This window comes from Mauremys mutica, chromosome 7 (assembly GCF_020497125.1).
Source record: "Mauremys mutica isolate MM-2020 ecotype Southern chromosome 7, ASM2049712v1, whole genome shotgun sequence".
NCBI lineage: Eukaryota > Metazoa > Chordata > Testudines > Geoemydidae > Mauremys > Mauremys mutica.
Genome location: NC_059078.1, coordinates 112,624,685 through 112,644,206, shown reverse-complemented (window position 1 = coordinate 112,644,206; position 19,522 = coordinate 112,624,685). Strand labels below are relative to the sequence as shown.

The window sequence follows — 19,522 nt, the reverse complement described above, 5'->3', positions numbered from 1 at the left end:
CTAGAACTCTTTGGCCCCAATTCCTGACTGAGGCATATAGTTGCTACCCTGAAACAATACTAATAATTAATCGAAACAAAACATAGGGACAAGATTCTATCATCTTTAATGGAACTACACACCTATTTACACTGTATTTCTCCTTTCAGGGGTTTGGTTAATGGGGAAAAGCTCAATTACACAACACTTAAATCTAAGAGTCAAATAATTATCCATGTCTCTCTCTTCATATCATTTAGGGCCATGATGTTCATTTACAACTGTACAAAAGCAAAGCAAAATAAAATCCCCACACAAACCAACCCAGGCCCTATTGAGTATAATATTAAATATTCAAAATATGTGGTACTTTTCTGGCAAATATCAAATGTGCTGTAATCAACACAAATCTTCTAGAGCATGAGATGACACACTCCAGTCTACAGATTTGATATTTCTTGCTGCATCTTCCTTGATTGCTGGCTTGGGCAGCTTTTCCCTTACATTGTTATGACTCGTTACTTTTAAAATATCTAATGAACAGTCTATGCAAGTCAGTCTGATGGATGGGAATGTCTTTAATTTTAAATAGCACAATGTCTCACACTGCATTTCCTCTTTTCTTCATGTTAAAAAGATACTATGATTTAAAGGCTCATTTTGTACGTTTTGTGTATGAAAGTCATGGTCATAGAAGGCTTGATCTTGAAAAGCGATGAGTGCCCTCTTCTCCCATGGACTTAATAGCCTGCAGTTTCAATTTGGAATCTGTCCCCTCTGTTTGTAAAGCAGACAGCAGCCATTATAGGTTCAGGGTGGGTCCTTACTGCAGATGCGGGGTGTGATTAGGGCACATGTAGACATACCGGGGCTAGCTTTGATCTAGCTAGTGCAGGTACCAAGAGCAGTGAAGTTGTGGCAGCGCAGGCTGGATACTTATTCAGGGACTGAAGACCTTGCTGCTGCAGCTTCATCGTTATCAGTATCTTAGCTAGGTTAAAACTAGCTCAACCATGTCTCCGTCTGCAGTGTACATAGTCCCTCAGTCATGCTCCCACTGAAGTTAAGAAGGGTTTTGCCTCTGACGTTCCTGGAAGCAGGATTGTGCCTCACGTTAGCTCTACTCCACAGTTGGGAGTGAGCTGTCCAGTGCAGGTAAACAGACTGGCACTAGTGGGGTTGCCCTAAAAATAACTGTGTATGTTGCAGCACTGGTGGAGGATTGGGCTAGCTACCTGAGCTTGGAGTCAGGGGTAGGACAGGCCTGAGCTCAGCCTGCTGGCCTGAGCTGCTACCAATGCCACAATGTGCACGCAGCTATTTTTAGAGTGCTAGCATGAGTCTGTCTATCCGTGCTGGGTGGCGTACTCCCAACTGCAGTGTAGACATAACCTCAGCGAATGTGGGTTACTTGGAGTATACTTTTGAGTGCATTCCAGTCTGATGGAAATTCCAATACAATCCAGTCTGATGGAAATGTTTTAATAATGCACGACATTTTGTGAGTTACATAAACTCTATGTGGCATACAGAGTTCACCTGAGCAACTCCATAGCATACTGATGTCTCTCATAGTGTTAAATAAGCACAGTCTGATTTCAGATGGCAATGAATTCCTTTCCAAGGTTCTGGGCCAATAGCAAAGACTGGCTGCTAAGACAAAGTAAAAAAAAAGAAAAGTAAATGGATTTTAAATCCGTCAGCTCTGAGAGAACGGGCAGGAGGGATAGCTCAGTGGTTTGAGCTTTGGTCCTGCTAGTGAAGGTAGGGGACTGGACTCAATGACCTTTCAAGGTCCCTTCCAGTTCTATCAGATAGGCACATCTCTATATATTATTATAACAACACTTCAGCTAGCACCCTGTAGCATAGAGAAACACTTCTACAGCTTTATACCACTCATAAAAAAAGACCAAATGACGGATCTCTCTTTGCAAGTTAACACACTCAAAGTTTTCAGGAGATTTCTGGCCTAGGTATTCTGCTGGGAATTTTTTAAAATCTTCATTTCACTCTATTGTAATGAAGAGTCGGTATAATTACTTTACTTACAGCTGCTGTATTGGTCTAGCTAAGAGGCAGCCACAGGATAAACAAAAGTATTTGTGTTTTTTGAAACATGGTTGAGAACAAAGCAGCTGAAATCTGAGGTTATTTTTTATGAATGTTTTTATATAGTGCTTATAGTTTCAAATCTTCTATTGAAAAGAGAGTACTGAATAGAAACTCTATTCAGTGAAGTCAGCTTCTCACAAACGGTGTTTGCAGATACGTTAAAAAGAAACTATTAAAGGCCTGATCCTGTGAGGTGCTGTGTGTCCTCAGTACCTTCCGATCTCAGATAACAGCCGTCAGTGAGCTACTCTTTGCTACAGAAGGATGAAACAAAAATGTAATGGCAGAATACATGACCTGAACTATCCTGAAAATGTGGAGATGTGGCAGGACACATTGGGATTTGATTGTGGAAGGCAGAGTGCTTTCAACTCCCATAAAAGTTAATTGTGGATGAGGATGCTCAGAGGTTTGCAGGATTGGGCTCCTCATGACTGAACAATATTCCAGAGGTGTGAAAATGCCTATGAAGGATGGTGCTCCCCTTGTAAAGAGCAGGATTTCTGGTGTGATGACACACATCCTTATATCACAACAGTGTGTGTTCTGCTTTCATGCAAGGTTAGTTACTTGCTAATGTAATCATGACTGAAATGGATTTGTTCTTTGTAAGACTTTACTGCTGACCATCGTTCTTGCTCATTGGACTGGTTCTGAGTGGGCATGGCACCCTGCTCACTGATCCAGTACACAGCACTGATGCTGACTTCAGAGGAAGCTGCTCCTCTTGCCTTTCTCCTCATTATCTCACCTAGCTGCTATAGGAAGTGGGAGTATAGAAAGGGTAGGAGGTGCACTAGAGAAGGGGTTGGGCAATGCTTCTAAATTCCCCCAGTCAGGACAAACATGCCAAACCCAGCTTTTATCTGAGCCTCAAAGGGAAATAACTTGATCATAGAATATCAGGGCTGGAAGGGACCTTAGGAGGTCATCTAGTCCAACCCCCTGCTCAAAGCAGGACCAATCCCCAGACAGGTTTTTGCCCCAGATCCCTAAATGGCCCCCTCAAAGATTGAACTCACAACACAGGGTTTAGGAGGACAATGCTCAAACCACTGAGCTATCCCTCTCCCTTGAGCTCAATAAGTGAGTTTTTCCAACAAGAAACAATCTGGATTCTATCTTGTCTACTCTTCATATTCAGTGGAGGCCATACTCAGTTCCCATAAATCAGCATTGCTCCAGAGGGTACTACACTAAAAGCTGTGTTATCCGGCCCTTGACCAACCAGAAAGCTCTAGAAATCAGCATTTCTGATATCCATTAAAAGTCTGGTTGGTACGGGGCTGGTAGGCTCCCTACCTGACTCTGCATGGCTCCCTGGAAGCAACGACATGTCCCTGCTACTCCTAGGCAGAGGAACAGCCATGGGGGCTCTGCGTGCCGCCCTGCTTGGGGTGGCGCAAATCCTAGAGCCGCCCCTGCTTGTAGGCAAGAATGCAAAGACAAACTAATGCAAATGACTAAAATTACCTCAGGATGGGTGCAGATCCCATTGGTCAGGAACTGCAGCCAATGGGAGCTGCGGTGCCTGCACCTGTGGGCGGAGGCAGCGCACAGAGCCGCCTGGCCGCTCCTCCACCTAGGAGCAGCAGGGACATGTCGCTGTTTACGAGGAGCCACCTGAGGTGAGTGCTGCCCAGATCCAGCACCCCGAAACCCCTCCCGCTCCCCAACCTCTTTCCCCAAGACCTCTCCCACACCCAAAACCTCAGTCCTGAGCCCCCTCCTGCAGCCAAACTTCCTCCATTAGTGAGTACAACTCTTAGTTAACCGGAATTTTTGACTAACCCGCAACACCTATTCCCCCAGCATGCCGGATTGTATGTTGATTTTAAATTAGCTGAAGATCTAGTCCTGGCTATCTAGTACAGCTGGCCAACATCAACATTTTTGTGACCTTGAAGTCCCCAGTTCATTTTACTGTGATCTAGGGATCATGTTAGTTATAAATATTTATTCATGAAAACTCATGCAAATCTAGTAAATTTCCTTAATTTTAACCCAACAATTGTCTGAAAATGTGTAATGGAAATGGCATTATTCAGTATTTGCTCTTTGTTATTCTCTGGTTTAAGATGTTTCAGATAGGATTAAGAAGCAGAAACAATACCTTGCGACTCAACTGACTAAGCCTACAATCCAAACAAGGAATAGAGAACAAAACATAGTCTGAAAACTATTCACCCAGCCTACTTGGTGAGCACTTACATTCACTTAATCTGGTATGGGTTCAGGAAGGATTCATTAACCAAAGTAGGGACTACATTCAAAGTGAATAGTATTCCTTACAGCTAGATGGATCAATTCTAGTATCTAGATGAAGGAGTTTAGTGAAATTTATTTAGACTCTTGTAGGCAGGGCCGGCTCCAGACCCCAGCGCGCCAAGCGCACGCTTGGGGCAGCGTCCCGCGGGAGGGTGGCAGGCAGCTCCGGTGGACCTCCCGCAGGCATGCCTGCAGAGGGTCCGCTGGTCCCGCAGCTCCGGTGGAGCATCCGCAGGCGTGCCTGCGGGTGGTCCACCGCAGCCGCGGGACCAGCGAACCCTCCGCAGGCACGTCTGCAGGAGGTCCACGAGAGCCGCAGGACCGGCGACCGCCAGAGCGCCCCCCGCGGCGTGCCGCCCTGCTTGGGGTGGCGCAAATCCTAGAGCCGCCCCTGCTTGTAGGCAAGAATGCAAAGACAAACTAATGCAAATGACTAAAATTACCAAAGCTATTAATACTTCAGTAATCACTAGCCAGGATTATAAAAGAAACCTGCCCCACACAGACAGTGCGTATTATTGAGTAATTCCATGCATGTTGTGGGTTTTTACACCTTTTTTTGGATAGATACAATTCACTCTTAGGCAGAAGACCTGCCTGAGCCTATACACTGCTTAACTCTTCCTTATTCAGGCTCTGCAAGATCTTTGCAGCAGGGACCATCTTTCTGTTTGTGTGCACAGTGCCTAGCATAATGGGGCCCTGGAGCTTGTTTGGGGCCTCTAGTCACTACACTATACAAATACCTAATAGTAATGCAAGCCCTACTTTGTGGAGTTAAGTGGGAATCAGTGTTGCATAGGCCTGGTATTGGGCCTCTACACAGGGGTGAGTTTCACCTAATGGCATCAGCTTCGGCTGGAAATATGAACCTAGACTAGATGAACCACTTGTCTATTCCATTATGGCGTGTCCAATGTTCCTACATTATGCCCACAAATCATAATCCTCACAATGTGGCAGTAGTGCTAGTTTCTGAATGACCTCACTTGGTGCTGAGATCTGATTCAAAGCTCCTTGCTAACAAGGATAAATTATATTATGTCTCTTTTCTGTGTATCAGGCATCAGGAGTTTCTCGCAGTGTCAGTTCTTCTAGGTAAAAGCTTTGGCATCTATCTGCAGCAGTGTGTCTGGTAATGATACATCCTGCTTAGTCCTTAATTTTTCACACTGCCATTAAATGGAAGAATGACAGGCTTCTGCACACAGTGATAAATTTCTTTTATATCTTAAATTAATTACCATGAGACTATATAAATACAGAAAACAAATTTAATAAAGGATCCAGTCCAGATGGTTGAAGGTAGATGCTTATAAATTCAGAACATTCCTCATTATAATTGCAATACCATGCACAGATTCAAACTGACACGTTGGGGAATTTACAGATGAGATGCACTGCAATCTGCTGTGAGACATAATATTCAAAAGGTTTTATTGTTGCAGAAAAGGCATAATGACTATTAAAAAAACCATTAATTGCTGACGGGTTTGCACCTTCACTGGTATATATTACATTGTTCTGCCTGGTAGATCCTTGGTTCACAAAGAATATTTAAAGTACACAAGGAAACAGCAACATATTGCTGTAATCTCTATGGCATATATGGCTAATTTTCCTTAAATTATGCAAAACTTTGTTTCTTTGCACAAACTTTAATCAGTACTATGGGATTCTTATAAGGGCTGTGTTTCAAATGTACTATTGGCAAGGTGTCCCCAGATTGTAGATCTTGGGTCCTAAATCAAATGAACTGATTGGGAATACTTCCAATAACCTACTTCAGATTATCCTCAGTTCTCTATCAAAATGGAACATATTGCCATCCCTTCTGCTGAGCGGAGAGCGGTTTTGGGGGAAATTGGAGTGGATTTGCCCTCCATTCATTCGGGCTAAAATCCTCAGGATGGGTGCAGATGGGTGTGTTGCTGCTCTGTGGCTGCCATTGCAGTCAAATGGAGCTGTAATGGGGTATACAAATCTCTCACTGGGCAATGTGGATTTACTGACACTGTCATGCCTCCTTGTAGTTTGGTCTGCTAGAGTATTCTCCCAAAGGAATTAAAAAACAAAGGGGGAATTGGTGGTTCTGAATGGGCCCCGGCCTTCATAACTACTACCGGTTGCAGGCTAGACCCCAAGTTGTTTATGGCCCCAGTGCCAGATTAAGATATAAACGAACTAAACTACAGCTAAGGGCCTTGCAATATGAGGGTCATCTAAAAAGGAAAAAAACGGACTCCATTTCAAATGTTATCAAAACTGGTTGATAAATAAAGGTATATGAGAAAAAGAAGATTCTCTCTAAATATAGACATTTTCGTTCAAATATTACAAATATACACATCTGGGCTACACAAATCCCCTTACCCTGTTCTTACCCTTCACTAACTGTTCATTATGGACAGATGGGAGGCCAGGGCTGAGAAAAAACCCGATAATTGCACTTGTAAAATTAGTATTTCTACGAATAAGTCTATCGGTCTCCTAAGGCAGCGTTTTGTTGGCCAGCTGCTACTGGTAAAATTCTGACCGTGCCTTTATAACTTAAATTTAAATAATCTCACTGCTGATAAAATCGGGGGAAAATGTGAGGTCAGAGATGGCAGTGTTGTGAAGGAATCCTGACAAGCTCATACTCGTATGGAATTCGTCCTAAGAGTGACATCATGTAATAGCCAGAAGGCCACCATCCTTTGTTTACAATCCAGCACGCTCAGTGTATAGTGCCTTTGCTCCTGTTTTTATTCGTTTTCTTAAGTGTTAATGTGTTCTTTCTTCTTTTGATCTGTACATATGTACAATTCTGTATTTTAGTGCACATGCCGCTTTCTGCTTCATGTGCCGTCCATGCTTCACATGACTGAGTTTGCAGGTGATCATCTTATGGACTTGGGTTGAATGGATCTTGAGAAGGATAAATCTGTGTTGACTTCCCTCCATCAGTTTCGGGAACCTTCATGGTAAATATCAGAGAGTGCTGATGAAAGGATAAATAGAGGGTTTTGAGAGAAGTGAAGGAAGATATACATATATATCAAAATATTCTGAGTACTTGGTGAGCAAGTAATTTCAAACTATGTGCATATGTGATTTATAGGCTATTAAAGCCTATAATATTCATGTATTTGCTTGACTATAGGCTATTTTTTCTCACTTGCTCATTGCCTGCCTAGAGATTACTAGTCTTTTTTCTGGTAAATTATTTCTTTCACGCATATACCTTGTGTGTCCGAGGTGTTTACTTGAGATTAATTTGTGGTTCTGGGGTGCACACATGATAGAGAAGCGAACACAAAGAGAGATGTCTGCCTAGAAAATGCTGCAAGAAAAGCTATCTGCCCTAAGCATTCTGTGCATCGAAAGTGACGAACACTGTAGCTTATCATTTGAGGACATCAATGACTGCTCTCCAAAAATCACAAAAGAAAATGTTTTAAATTTCAGTGTTAAAATTAATGTGATGTGCAAACAGACATACTGCAGGTTGTACAGCTTCCATTAAGTAAGCTGGTCTGTGTACCTGTAACTTCTTTTGTGTTGCTGTAGATATAAAGTTTTCATATCTACTAATTAAGAAATCATAGATGAAAATATGTTAATTTGAAACTATTTCATAATGCAAATAGGCATATTGCAAGACGTGTTTTAGTTAAATTATTATTCTATTTTTACAACTTTGCCTTTGTATATATGCAGAGCTTTTGTGTTTATATATTCAATGGCCTTTCTGTGAAAATAATAAATTAATGTTTTTTATGATATGGGGCCTCTTACACGTGACATAGCTTAGGCCCTCAGAATGTCATAATCTGGCCCTGTCTGCAGGTCAAGAGACTACGCCCCTGACCACTAGGCAATGCTTCCCAGAAGCAAAGCCTGTCACAGTAGTGTTTTACACCCACTTTGCAAAGGTGTAAATGAATATATGAGGCTCAGGATAGCAGCGAATCAGGCTATTGATAAGCAATCCTGTGCAATCATTTTACTCTATGTGATGTATACACTTCGTTACATGCATGAATTTCTTAACAGGTTTTAATATATGCTTATAATAGCACCCTATGACCATATGATCAAAACTTCAAAAAGCCCATTAGCAAACTAGTTTTAAATCAGGGCTTCTATTTTTTTTTTAGTCTCCCCATTAAACTCAAATACTATTCAATCATTGGTCTTAGTTCAATATCTTAATAGAAGTTTCCATCAGATTGGCATGCAGTAATCTTACACCTATATGCACATATGTCCTTTTTGATGGTATCCACTCCAATCTCTGGAAAGATGAGTTAAACTCAAGAGAAAAGACTAGGAGATTAATTTTGTACTTGAAAATCCTTATTGGAAGCATATGAAGCGTCTTCCATGAAACTACTGTGATTAAACCATAAATTCCAGAGCTAGTGATAATAAAAGGAGTACAGAGTTTTAATTCACATAACATAGAATTCAAATTAATAAGAGTAACTAAATAAACCACCTCCAAAAAAAAAGCATGATTGTTATAGAAAAACTCTAATCAAAGTGTCATTTCAGACTTCTTCCTGTTAAATTAGCTTCACAGCAGTATAATAAGTGTCACAGCAGTCCTCTGACTTGGAAAGGTCACCATTCGTACAAACTAACAAAATGATAAAGCTGCTAAAATACAAGTAGTTCCCTGGGCACTGGTTTAACTAATGGGTTCCTGCTTCAAGCCCATATCTTGAGCTAGACCATGTAGTTTTAAAAAGACACCCAATCTTGACATAAAGACTTCAAGTTACAGAGCATCTACAAGCGTCTACATCTGACATGCATCTGACGAAGTGGGTATTCACCCACGAAAGCTCATGCTCCAATACGTCTGTTAGTCTATAAGGTGCCACAGGACTCTTTGTCGCTTTTTACAGATCCAGACTAACACGGCTACCCCCTCTGATACGTGAGCGCATCTACCGCACCCCTAGGTAAGAGAGTGCCCTAAGTGGCAAGCTGTACAGTCATGTCTTGCCTTGCTAGTCTACATCTTCATAATAATTCCTTTACCCCTTGATGGCGTGCATCTGGAATGTGGATTTTATTCCTTTTGTTCCACTTATGACTGACCCAGCAAGAATCTTAGGATTTATTACCATTCAAAAATAGACTGGAAAGACAATACTAGCTGTCGTCTGAATGAGACAGGATTTCCTTCCCATCAAATGGTGGACTTGTGTGGGTTAGTGCTCAGATCTCTGCATGGTAGAATCACAACTATTTTAAAAATAAAGTGAAAATGTAATAAGTCCATATAAATAATTTTGTCAGTCTTTGCAACCACTGCAGAAAAAGGAATTGCAAATTACTGTTTTCTATTAGGTACCATAATACAGTAAGTCAACATGACATTACAACAAGCAGAAAGAAAGAAGGCATTTATTAATTAACTTGCTTATATTGATTTTCAGAATGACCATATGTGATGGGGTGTTGCAGTCCCTGAGGCTCCCTGCTGGAGGCCTTGTTGTCCTACCATAACCCATCCCAGAAAGGAGCAGAGGAGCTGAGTTCTCCAAATGGCCTAGAGAGGCTATGTGGGAAGCAACCAATTGGAGAGAGGCTGCAAGGAGCAGTCAGTCAGGGCCCAGAAGGCCATATACAAGGAGCTGCATTACCTGAGGATAGTCAGTTGCTGCCTGGAGCCAAAGGAGTGGAAGTGGTGCCCCTGGCTGGCTGAAGGACTCGCAGGACCTCAGACAGAGCAAGACTGGGGGAGCAAGAAGGAGCTCTTGGCTGGCTCCTGGGACTTCAGCCCTGTGGTAAGGGTAAAGGTTTTGAAAAGGTGCTGGAACCATGGGAAAGTGGCCCAACCAACAGAAACACTATATAGTTAAAGGGATACAATGGGTGGCTGCTATCTGTAGGGTCCTTGGGCTGGAACCTGGAGTAGTGTGGGCCCATGTCCTCCCCCCATTAGCTACCGGGGAAGTGGCCTGAATATTGAACTGGGATATAGAACTGAACTGGAAACATGTGGCCTGAAAGGCCCAGAAAAGGTGAAGAATCTCCAGGAATGAAGCCCTGAGGGTATGGCTCCATGCCAGGGCCAGCACTATTTAAAGACTGAGCCTGGGGAGGGCTACAGTGACGTTGCCAGTGGAGGGGTACTGGGAAATGACCCCAGTGTAGTGTATACTCTGGAAGAGGTCTGTTTTGTTTCACATACAGACTGTGGGTGTGACTTGGCTGGAGGGCTGAGTCCATAGATTAAATTCAGCTATATTTTCCAGTACACTGATGAAATGGATGTTTGTATATACAAACATCAACATACTTAACTACTCACTTTCCCCCAAAATATGAAGTATTTCAGTCTGTTTATATGGAATTTGGGAGTTTGGTGAGGAGCCATTTCAGCATATGTATGACTTATTAAAAGACAAATTTTAAGTAGAACCGTATCCTAAACTGCATTATGGTATCATATCCAAACATTGCATTTCAATGGGAGATTCAACTTCCTTTATAGGAACAGAATAGACTCCTGAAACTCTTACCACAAAAGTGGTCTATAGACATGCAAATAGTCCCATTGTCTTCAATGATATTGATCAAATGATGAAGGGTTTACAGGATTAGGTTCCAAGTTTGTAAATTGTTCTAGATGAAACTGACAATGCTTGAGCTGTCAGATCAGAAGGAAGGGCATTCAAATAAAGGTGGGCAGATGTGTGATAAGTCTTAGCTCCTTTGCTAAGATGAGGAACATATTTTCAGCAAAGTTCCTGGCAGATTCCTGAGGCAGCTGGTTTAAGGTCATCAGTGTCTGGCATTATAATCTTCACTTGTAGTTCTCTCACCCACAAAGCTGGAAAATGAGGCATATGTTTTCTTTGTTTTGCTGCTCCAATTCCAGTTAGCAAAGTGCATGTTAGACTAGTTTGGCTGCAAAGAAGAATTCTGTGTACACTGGGGACAACATCTGATTCCTGTCAGGCTGCAGAACTGGGCTGACATCAGAATCCAAACATCTTCTGGTCGGTGCAAGCAGAGGCATTCCTCTAATGATTTGGACTTGATGTGATGCAGTATGAATGTCTTGGATAATTCAGACCAATAGGGAGAAACTGAATCAAAAACATGTTTAAACACCTTCCGTCCCCTCAACCCACCCTTTCCCTCTTGAGGACTCCTGACCAATTTAACAGCACAATACATTATGCTAACAAAACTAAACAAAGCCTTTGTTTAAGTGTGTTAGCATATGCATTGTGCTATTAAAGCCATATAAAAGAATGAATGCTCTCCCTAGCCGTGTTCTGCTCCTTTAAGCTCCAGAGCGCAGCCCCACCCTACCCCTGGGTGGCGGGTGGCAAGCCGCAAGTCTTTGCGGTACCCCCTAAAAATCACTTGCTGGTACTGCATACTGGAGAGTACCATCCTACTTTCACTACTGATCAGCGAGGAATCTGAGTACTTCTATACTGCCGACTGAATTGACCACTTGTGGATGTGTGTCTTCAGCCACAGGAGACTGCTAGTTACTGCCTTATTACTTTTATGCAAGTACCAACAGGCTTTCCTTTTGTTTTCCTACTGACAGTCAGTGGCTTTTTTATTTCTATTCTCAACTCTGTTATCTGTGGGTTCTGCTCTCCAGGTACCTTTGAGCCATAAAGTTGGTGGTCAGATCTGATTTACACTTTGCTGGCTTGTAATAGAATGCTGATGTCTTTTAAGGATTTTTGAGTGGAAGACTCTTGAGCTGTTATAAATTTTAATGTTGTAAGATTGAGTGGTTTGTTGTTTTGGGGCAAGTCATCAACATTCCTGAGTGTACTTTTACCCCAGAAATGGACTGTCTTTTAATTGTATAAAAAGGAACACGGGTGCCTCTTGTGATGAGTCAGTCGGGCTGTAAATGGATTTGCACAAGGACACCAATTAATATTGTACTGCAATCTGCAGACATCCCAAGTTCAGTTTTAGTGCATTTGTTAGTTTTTCACGTTAGGGCTTTAAAAGAATTATTGTAGTGTAATGTGTGAAAAGAAGTCTTCCTGCTTGTCATCACATTTTCTTGTATAAGACAAATTGTGTCATTATATACAGCACAAATTGGTTATTTGTTGGCTCAGTGGAACTAACTACAGGTTATGATCTGTCAAATTGTAATAGAAAAGTATACCAGCCAGTATATTACTGGAGATAGATATCGCCCATCAGGGTCAAAGAGAAAGGTATAATTAGCTATTGAGCTGGTTCATATTAAATTCACATGGGCCATGATCAGATTACAATGCATTCTCTGTGGTGTGGTATTGCTTACCTGGCATATATAAACAGCAAAGAGTAACTGGGCCATGTAAACTCCCTCCATTACTTTCTCTAACCTTATTAAATTTTGCCATCAGAACCTGGCATGAAGATTCTCAGCAGAAGGCCCAAGCACCACTTAAATCCCACTGAAGGCCTGTTTTGATGGGCTTAAACCCAAAACATGGCAGATCTTTGGAAAGTTATATGGATCTTGGGGGATCTCTGGGAGGCAAAGGCCACCTGCTCTGACCCTTCATGACTCCCTTAGCTCCCTGGCCACAGCTGCCTTTGGGACACCCAGGTAGAAGCTTAATGGAAAAGATAGTATAGTCTCAGGCTGTATAATCATTGCTGGGGATACTACCACATCTAATCTATGCATCGTAGTTAGATTTAGTAATACTCCTAGCAGTGATGATCGGTGGGTAGAGATGTATATAAAATAAACTTATTTGCACTTGACAATCCTGAATTCTTTACTCAGTTTTTACTCAGATGGGAGCTCTGTCCAAGGAAATTGTTATTAAGGTTTTGGAAACTATAAACTCTCTAGAGTTGGCTTCATTCCTAGCTGTTTAAAGTAGAATGTTTTTCAAAATTTCAGTGAAGCATCAGCAGCTCCTTAATGCGTCACAGTGAAAAAAGTTCAGAAGCCATCGTTAATTAGCAACAGTCAGACTTTGCTGTTAAGACTTTGTGTTTCTGCTTGCTGAAGCAACACTAATTGTAATTTGTTTTTTAATCTTTATCACTGTTTCATATGAATAGATGTCAATAACCAAAATAAACTCTGCAAAGCTTGTAAATAACCAGTGTTTGGAACAAGTCAGAGCAACTTTCAGTGCAGCATTTCAGATGCACATGCCATCATTCTGTGAGCCAGGCTATATAATGAGATGCACAAAATATGTCAATAACACACTTTCTTAGATTTTTACCGACAGTACATTCGGTTGCCATCTTCTCTCACTGGCTGGTCGATGTCTTTACAGAGTCTGAATATTGTTATTACCTCGGCCTTTCACACTCATTTCTTGTCTGTGAAACTTTCACCATGTGTTAGATACTTATGCATCATGGAGAAGGGGTTTAAAACCCATTTCCTCTGCAATCATCCCCTACCCTCCTTCTCTCTTTTTGTACCTCAGTATCGTGCAGGGAGCCTCTGTAGTTAGCATGCTGACAAAGATATTTGTGCACATGTCTAAAAAGATTGTGGGCTCCAACATCTATTGTTGCCTAGTTTCAAGCAATACCTATGGCACCTGTTTCCCAGAGTAAACTGGGCATCATTCACGTTCTGAGTCCTCTCAGATTAATTTCTAGAATTGATCAGATATTTTCAAAATTCAAATGTTTTTGATAAAAAGGACACTTCTGTGGAAAAAAATTATCTCCCCCCGACTTTTTGGACCAGCTCAAATAATTCCAAAGCTGGAAGCGTCGGTTAATTATGCATAGCCTTCCTTAGCTTATTGCTGGTCAGATTCAGCTTTGTTTGCATAGTGATGTCCTCCTCTTCATCCCTTGCTTAATTCTGAGACTGTAGGTGTCATAAATAAACAGATCAGGGTTAAGGTCTCTTTTACCTGTAAAGGGTTAACATGCAGTACCTGATGACCACCTGACCAGAGGACCAATCAGAGACAAGATAATTTCAAATCTCTGTGGAGGGAAGCCTTTGTCTGTGTTCCTTGTTAGCTCTGTGTTCTCTTTTTGGATCTAAGAGAGGCCAGACATGTCTCCAAGTTCTCCTGGAGTAGTTCCTACTATTCAATAGTGAGTATTAATTAGAAAGGCGGATTAGTCTTATAATTTGATTTCTACATTTGCAATTGGGTGTTTGCTGAAGGAAATTCTGTATTTCTGTTTGCTGTTACTTTGCTTTTACTGAGAAAGAAAGGAGGGGGATTCTCTCCAGAGATTGATAAGTTTAGACCCTGTAATTTGGCATCTTGGATTACAGAGACAAGTTACTTTCTTTTTATTCTTTAATAAATCTTTTCTGTTAAGAACTTGGTTGATCTTTCCTTGGGTGGATTCTCAGGGAAAGGGACAAGGGGAGGAGGGAAGCATCCCTCTGTAGTGGATCCCGGTATCTCTTCTAAGAAAAGGGAGGGGGGAGGAAGCAGGGGGGAATGATTTATTTCTCCTAGGTGTAAGAACTCCATGGATTTGGGGCTCTTGGGATCCCCAATGATTTTGGGGAAGGACTGTGTCCCAATCCACATACCTGATTGGGTGGTGGCAGTTTTTACGAGATCTAAACTAGGATTTTTAGTTTAGAGGGAAACCAGTGCAGGTCCCCATATTGGAACCCAACAGCTCTAAGTGGGGGTGAGACCTATGACAGTAGGTGTGTCTCTTTCAGTCATAGGCTTAAAATTACTGGGATCGTATTTCCTTGGTAATTCCCTATTTTCAAATAACAGGCCATTTCAAACTTGATACTGTGACGGACCTAGCCCATCCTGTCGTTCATAACATTGGTCTGTTTTTCTAATCAGTGAAACAATTCAGACATATCCTGTATATCTTCATTTCTTAGATAATGAGGGAATCATGGTACATCTAACGATTAAATAAATAACACTGCAAGATGTGAGTCCATAGGAATTGTACTATAAGCCAAAACTTATTATGGTTTCTGAACTGTTTGCAGGTTTTCAGATCTCCATATTTAGGAACCTAATGCCTTTTATACCAACTTTTTAATTCCAAAATATAATGCTGCTTAGTTTTCCCCTGTGAAACTATGGGCTTGATTTACTACTGTTTTTCCACTTTTGTACAGCAGTAACTCCATTGATATCAACACACTGATACTGCAGTAACTCAGTAGTGGATATTACTGTAGCCCATGTTTAGTAAGCATGATAAACTTGGTGTGAGATATAACAAAATTACTAAGGTCCAAGAAGTTGTTATAAATGACACCACAATTAATCAAAAAATAGGGCTCTATTATTCACCAGCTGATCCCACTGTCATTAATAGATTCACACCAAAAGAAAATGTGTCCCTATTTCTTTGTTAGAAACATTGACAATTTGTAAGGCTCTGTATAAGGATGTGCCAGTATTATTTTGTGTCCCATGTGCCAAGTGCAGTGCTGGAGTGAGAAGTAAGTCCGCTGTCTTTGGCCAACTGCACTGAGATTGGCCCTCTGCATTCAAGGAAAAGAAGGACAAGATTGTACTGAATCCAACCGCTAATACACCAATTCTGCAAATGGTTATCCTTATAAAATCATTGCTTTTGTAGTGCACTCACAACTAGTTTGTACCTAGTGTCACCCAGCAGTCAATATGCTCCAGGGAAATAAGTCCAACTAAGTCTGCTGCTTTGTGGTTTAGAGTGAGAACAGTATGCAAAATGCTATCTGATTCATCTATTTTTATTGCTCCAGAAGGTCATCTTCTTCTTAGCATATACATAATGTGCTTCAGGTGGCACATGACCAGGATTCGTCACTGAACTTGGTCCACTGGTTGGATCATCAGCTTCCCCGGCTCGGTCTGGGTATTGATGGGGAGTGCGATGTCAACGCTGATCCTTGCTCCCGCACTCCCAGGATCTAGGATAAATGTTGTACTGTCTGCTCCAGAAGGTCAGACAATATAAAATGTATCACAGCTCCTTATATGCAGCCATAAAAAGCAAATTCACTTCCTCCATAAAAGTTTTCAAGAATATAGTTTTAGATGTTTTGTCTCTGCAAAGGACAGCTCCTTGAGGCAAATTATTCTCTGATGTAACACCATCGATATCAATGATGGATACACCATTGACACATTTTGCCCAATTTAACTGATATTTTTACTAGTGTATATTTAGGCTTACAAAATTTTATAGAAAGGTAAGTAAACTGGGAGGCATTAGATAAAAGACAGTATATGTGTCATTATACAGGCGTATATTTGCTATGCAGAAAAAGCAATTAGCACTTTCACTAAAAAAATACAGGCAAATTTGTTTTTTGTTTTAATCTGTACTACAACTAGACCCGGGTGACTAATTTTAAAAAAGTGTATAAAAATGACTGGAAAAACAGCATGACTGGTCAAAGGCCTATTTGTGAATCTGCTCATCAAAATATCAGCCCAGATCTTAACTGTGAGAATAACTTGAAAAAATAAAATAATAATTTATTTGAAAAATATCATGACACTTGCTAAATACATTACTGGGTGATTATTATTTGAAAAGCTCTAACTGCAGTGTAGTACTTTACGCACCAAAATGATTTTGTCTAGAATTTCTTTTTGGTGCTCTAATACTTTGCTGCAGTGATAATTTCCTTTCTTATTTGAGATGAGTAAAATCTTAGGAAGCTTAAGTTATCCTATAAACAGATTTCCTACCATGCTAGTGAGATCTCAGATGTTTTCCTGTGAGTAAGACAGCTCCAATATGCATATGCACATGCCCCCTTGCCTGTCTTCTTTCATAAACACACAGAGTTCTTCCTTCTCAAACATGCTTTCACGGCATTCAGAGTAAGAAGAAGAAACAGGCTGTCTCTATGAATGGGCTGTAGTGATTCCATGGGAATGAAATGAAGATAATGTATAATTCTTTATGGTTATGAGGGTTTTTTTGGGTCTCTAAATAGCCTGTATATTTTATGAATATTTTACATCTCAACACACTGGTCTGGCTGTCTGCATTCACAAGAAGAGAAATCGTCTTAGATCTGAATATGAGAAGCAATGAAATGTGCTTATGCAGAATTATTCACACATGCAGTTTGGATGTTTTGTTCAAATATTGGACTTCTTATGTTAGGTTTTAGGTTTCAAGTTATTTGCTGCTTTAACGTAACGAGTAAAGCTTTTTCCTAATGATGGTCAATTAGAGATGGACTCAGGACCACTTAGATCCTGCTGTCGAACCCCTGTGTGGTAAATTTGGGAAGTGTTTGTATTAGGGGTTTTAGAATCATAGAACTGTATGGCTGGAAGAGACCTCAGAAGGTCATCTATTCCAGCCCCCTATGCTGAGGCAGGACTGTCCCTGACAGATGTTTGTTTAATCTATTCTTAAAAACCTCCAGGGATGGGGATTCCTTGGTTTAGCCTGCTATGAAGATAGGAGGCAACAGGGAATTTTGATTCTGACGATAGCAATTGCCATTCTATATCAAATCGGTGGTCCAGCTACTCATATTTATTCACTAATAATGTCCAGTTCCAGAAGCTTCTGAGAAAGGCACAAGAAACTCTGCAGGAGATAGTAATGAGAACTTGCTTCTGGAGAAAGTTCCTTTTAAACCCCATAGATGTCAATGGGACTAGGATTTCACCCAGAGAGATTAAGGGCAAGTCTACACGACAAAATTAAGTCGACGTACAGCCACCACAGTAACTGAATTGGTTTTACATGTCCACACTATACTCCTTGAGTCAGTGGAGTGCATCCTCACCAGTAGCACTTGCACTGATTTAACTGCCAGTATGGGGAAGTTTCTGAAAGGCAGCAATAGTCAATATAAGCAATGCACTGTCTACATTGACACCACATTGACCTAACTAAGCATTACACAGAGGTGGAGTTATTAAGTCGGTTTAGTGGGCGAGTTATGTTGGTGAGAGCTACATTTCAGTGTAGATGCTTAGAGAGTTTGGTAAGCTGCTTTATGATGACCGAACTCTGTAGTGTAGACCAGGCCTTTATGTCCTGCACCAGATCATACACCAAGCCAGTGGCAGAGCCAGGAATGCCACTCATGGGTGCCAGTCCAGTGCCCCATATATATTGGACCTTGTTATCTTTGCCTTAATGGCCCAAATTCACAATATGATCATCCTTAGCTCCCGCTGATTTCAGTGGAAACTGCAAGTTTCACAGCATGTCACTGTATCAGGCCCCAAGGAACTAAGGAGGATAATAAAAACCAACTACAAAATTGTGCAGCATACTGGCTGCTTTATTTTTCACTTCAGACCAGGGCCGGCTCCAGGTTTTCAGCCGCCCCAAACGGCGGAAAAAAAAAAGCTAATTGGTGGCACTTTGGTGGCAGCTTGGCGGCGAGTCCTTCACTCCCTTTCTTCCTCTTTGGTGGCACTTTGGCAGAGGATGAGAGGGATTGAGGGACCCGCGGCCGAATTCCTGCCAAAGACCCGGACGTGCCTCCCCGATAGGAGCTGGAGTGCCGCCCCTTTGTATTGGCCACCCCAAGCACCTGCTTCCTTCGCTGGTGCCTGGAGCTGGCCCTGCTTCAGACCAAAGTAATGAGAGATCATAGATTTCACAACATAGCTACGTCTGAGATCTTCAAATGAACCCTTGTGAGTTAAGCACCCAAATCCCATTGAAAGCCAGTGGGAGAGATAAACACTATAACAAAGAGCCCATGTTTGCCTTCTCTATAGTGCAGAGGCAAACAGAAGTTAGTTGTTTGAATCAACTGACGTTGCTTTTCCAGTTCTTTCATCCTCAGAGAAATTGTGTCCTGCTAAAAAGTGTATGATGAGTAAAACTTAAAGTTGATGAAGGTGTAGGTGATTGTAAATGAACAGCGCAAAAAAGAATCCCTGACTTTATGCTTCCTGCAAAATACTAAATAAACAATACTGATCATTTTTTATTCGATCATCTAGTCATCAATATGATAAGGCCACGTAAGTTAAACCACAATTGAAATGATACTATGGCTATTCAAAAGACAAAATATAAAGCCCTTGTTTTAGTAATAATAGACACTTGAGGATCTGCTGGGTTAGGATCAATCCCCATAAATTCTAGGAAGCAGCCTGATCCTTCTCTGTAAAGCAATCTGTGTGTGGAAACACCCTCTTCCTGCAGTGTCCTGCTGAAATCCTCCAGTAACACAGGGGTATGCTGTGACTTGCTCACTCATGGCAGACTGCAAGAA

General features: G+C 41.4%; 1 protein-coding gene across 2 annotated transcripts in view; it reads right to left on the bottom strand.

Moving 5' to 3' along the window:
- Positions 1–7,238: 7,238 nt before the first annotated feature.
- The window catches only part of LOC123375048 (zona pellucida sperm-binding protein 3-like), a 53,501-nt gene continuing 41,217 nt past the window's right edge, over positions 7,239–19,522 (bottom strand). The window contains exon 5 of one of the 2 annotated variants that reach the window (XM_045025623.1): positions 7,239–7,345. The gene's annotated coding sequence lies outside the window, so the exon portion shown is untranslated. Of the gene's footprint in view, positions 7,346–19,396; positions 19,514–19,522 lie in introns of those variants that run through there. The other variant, XM_045025622.1, reaches the window with a different exon arrangement.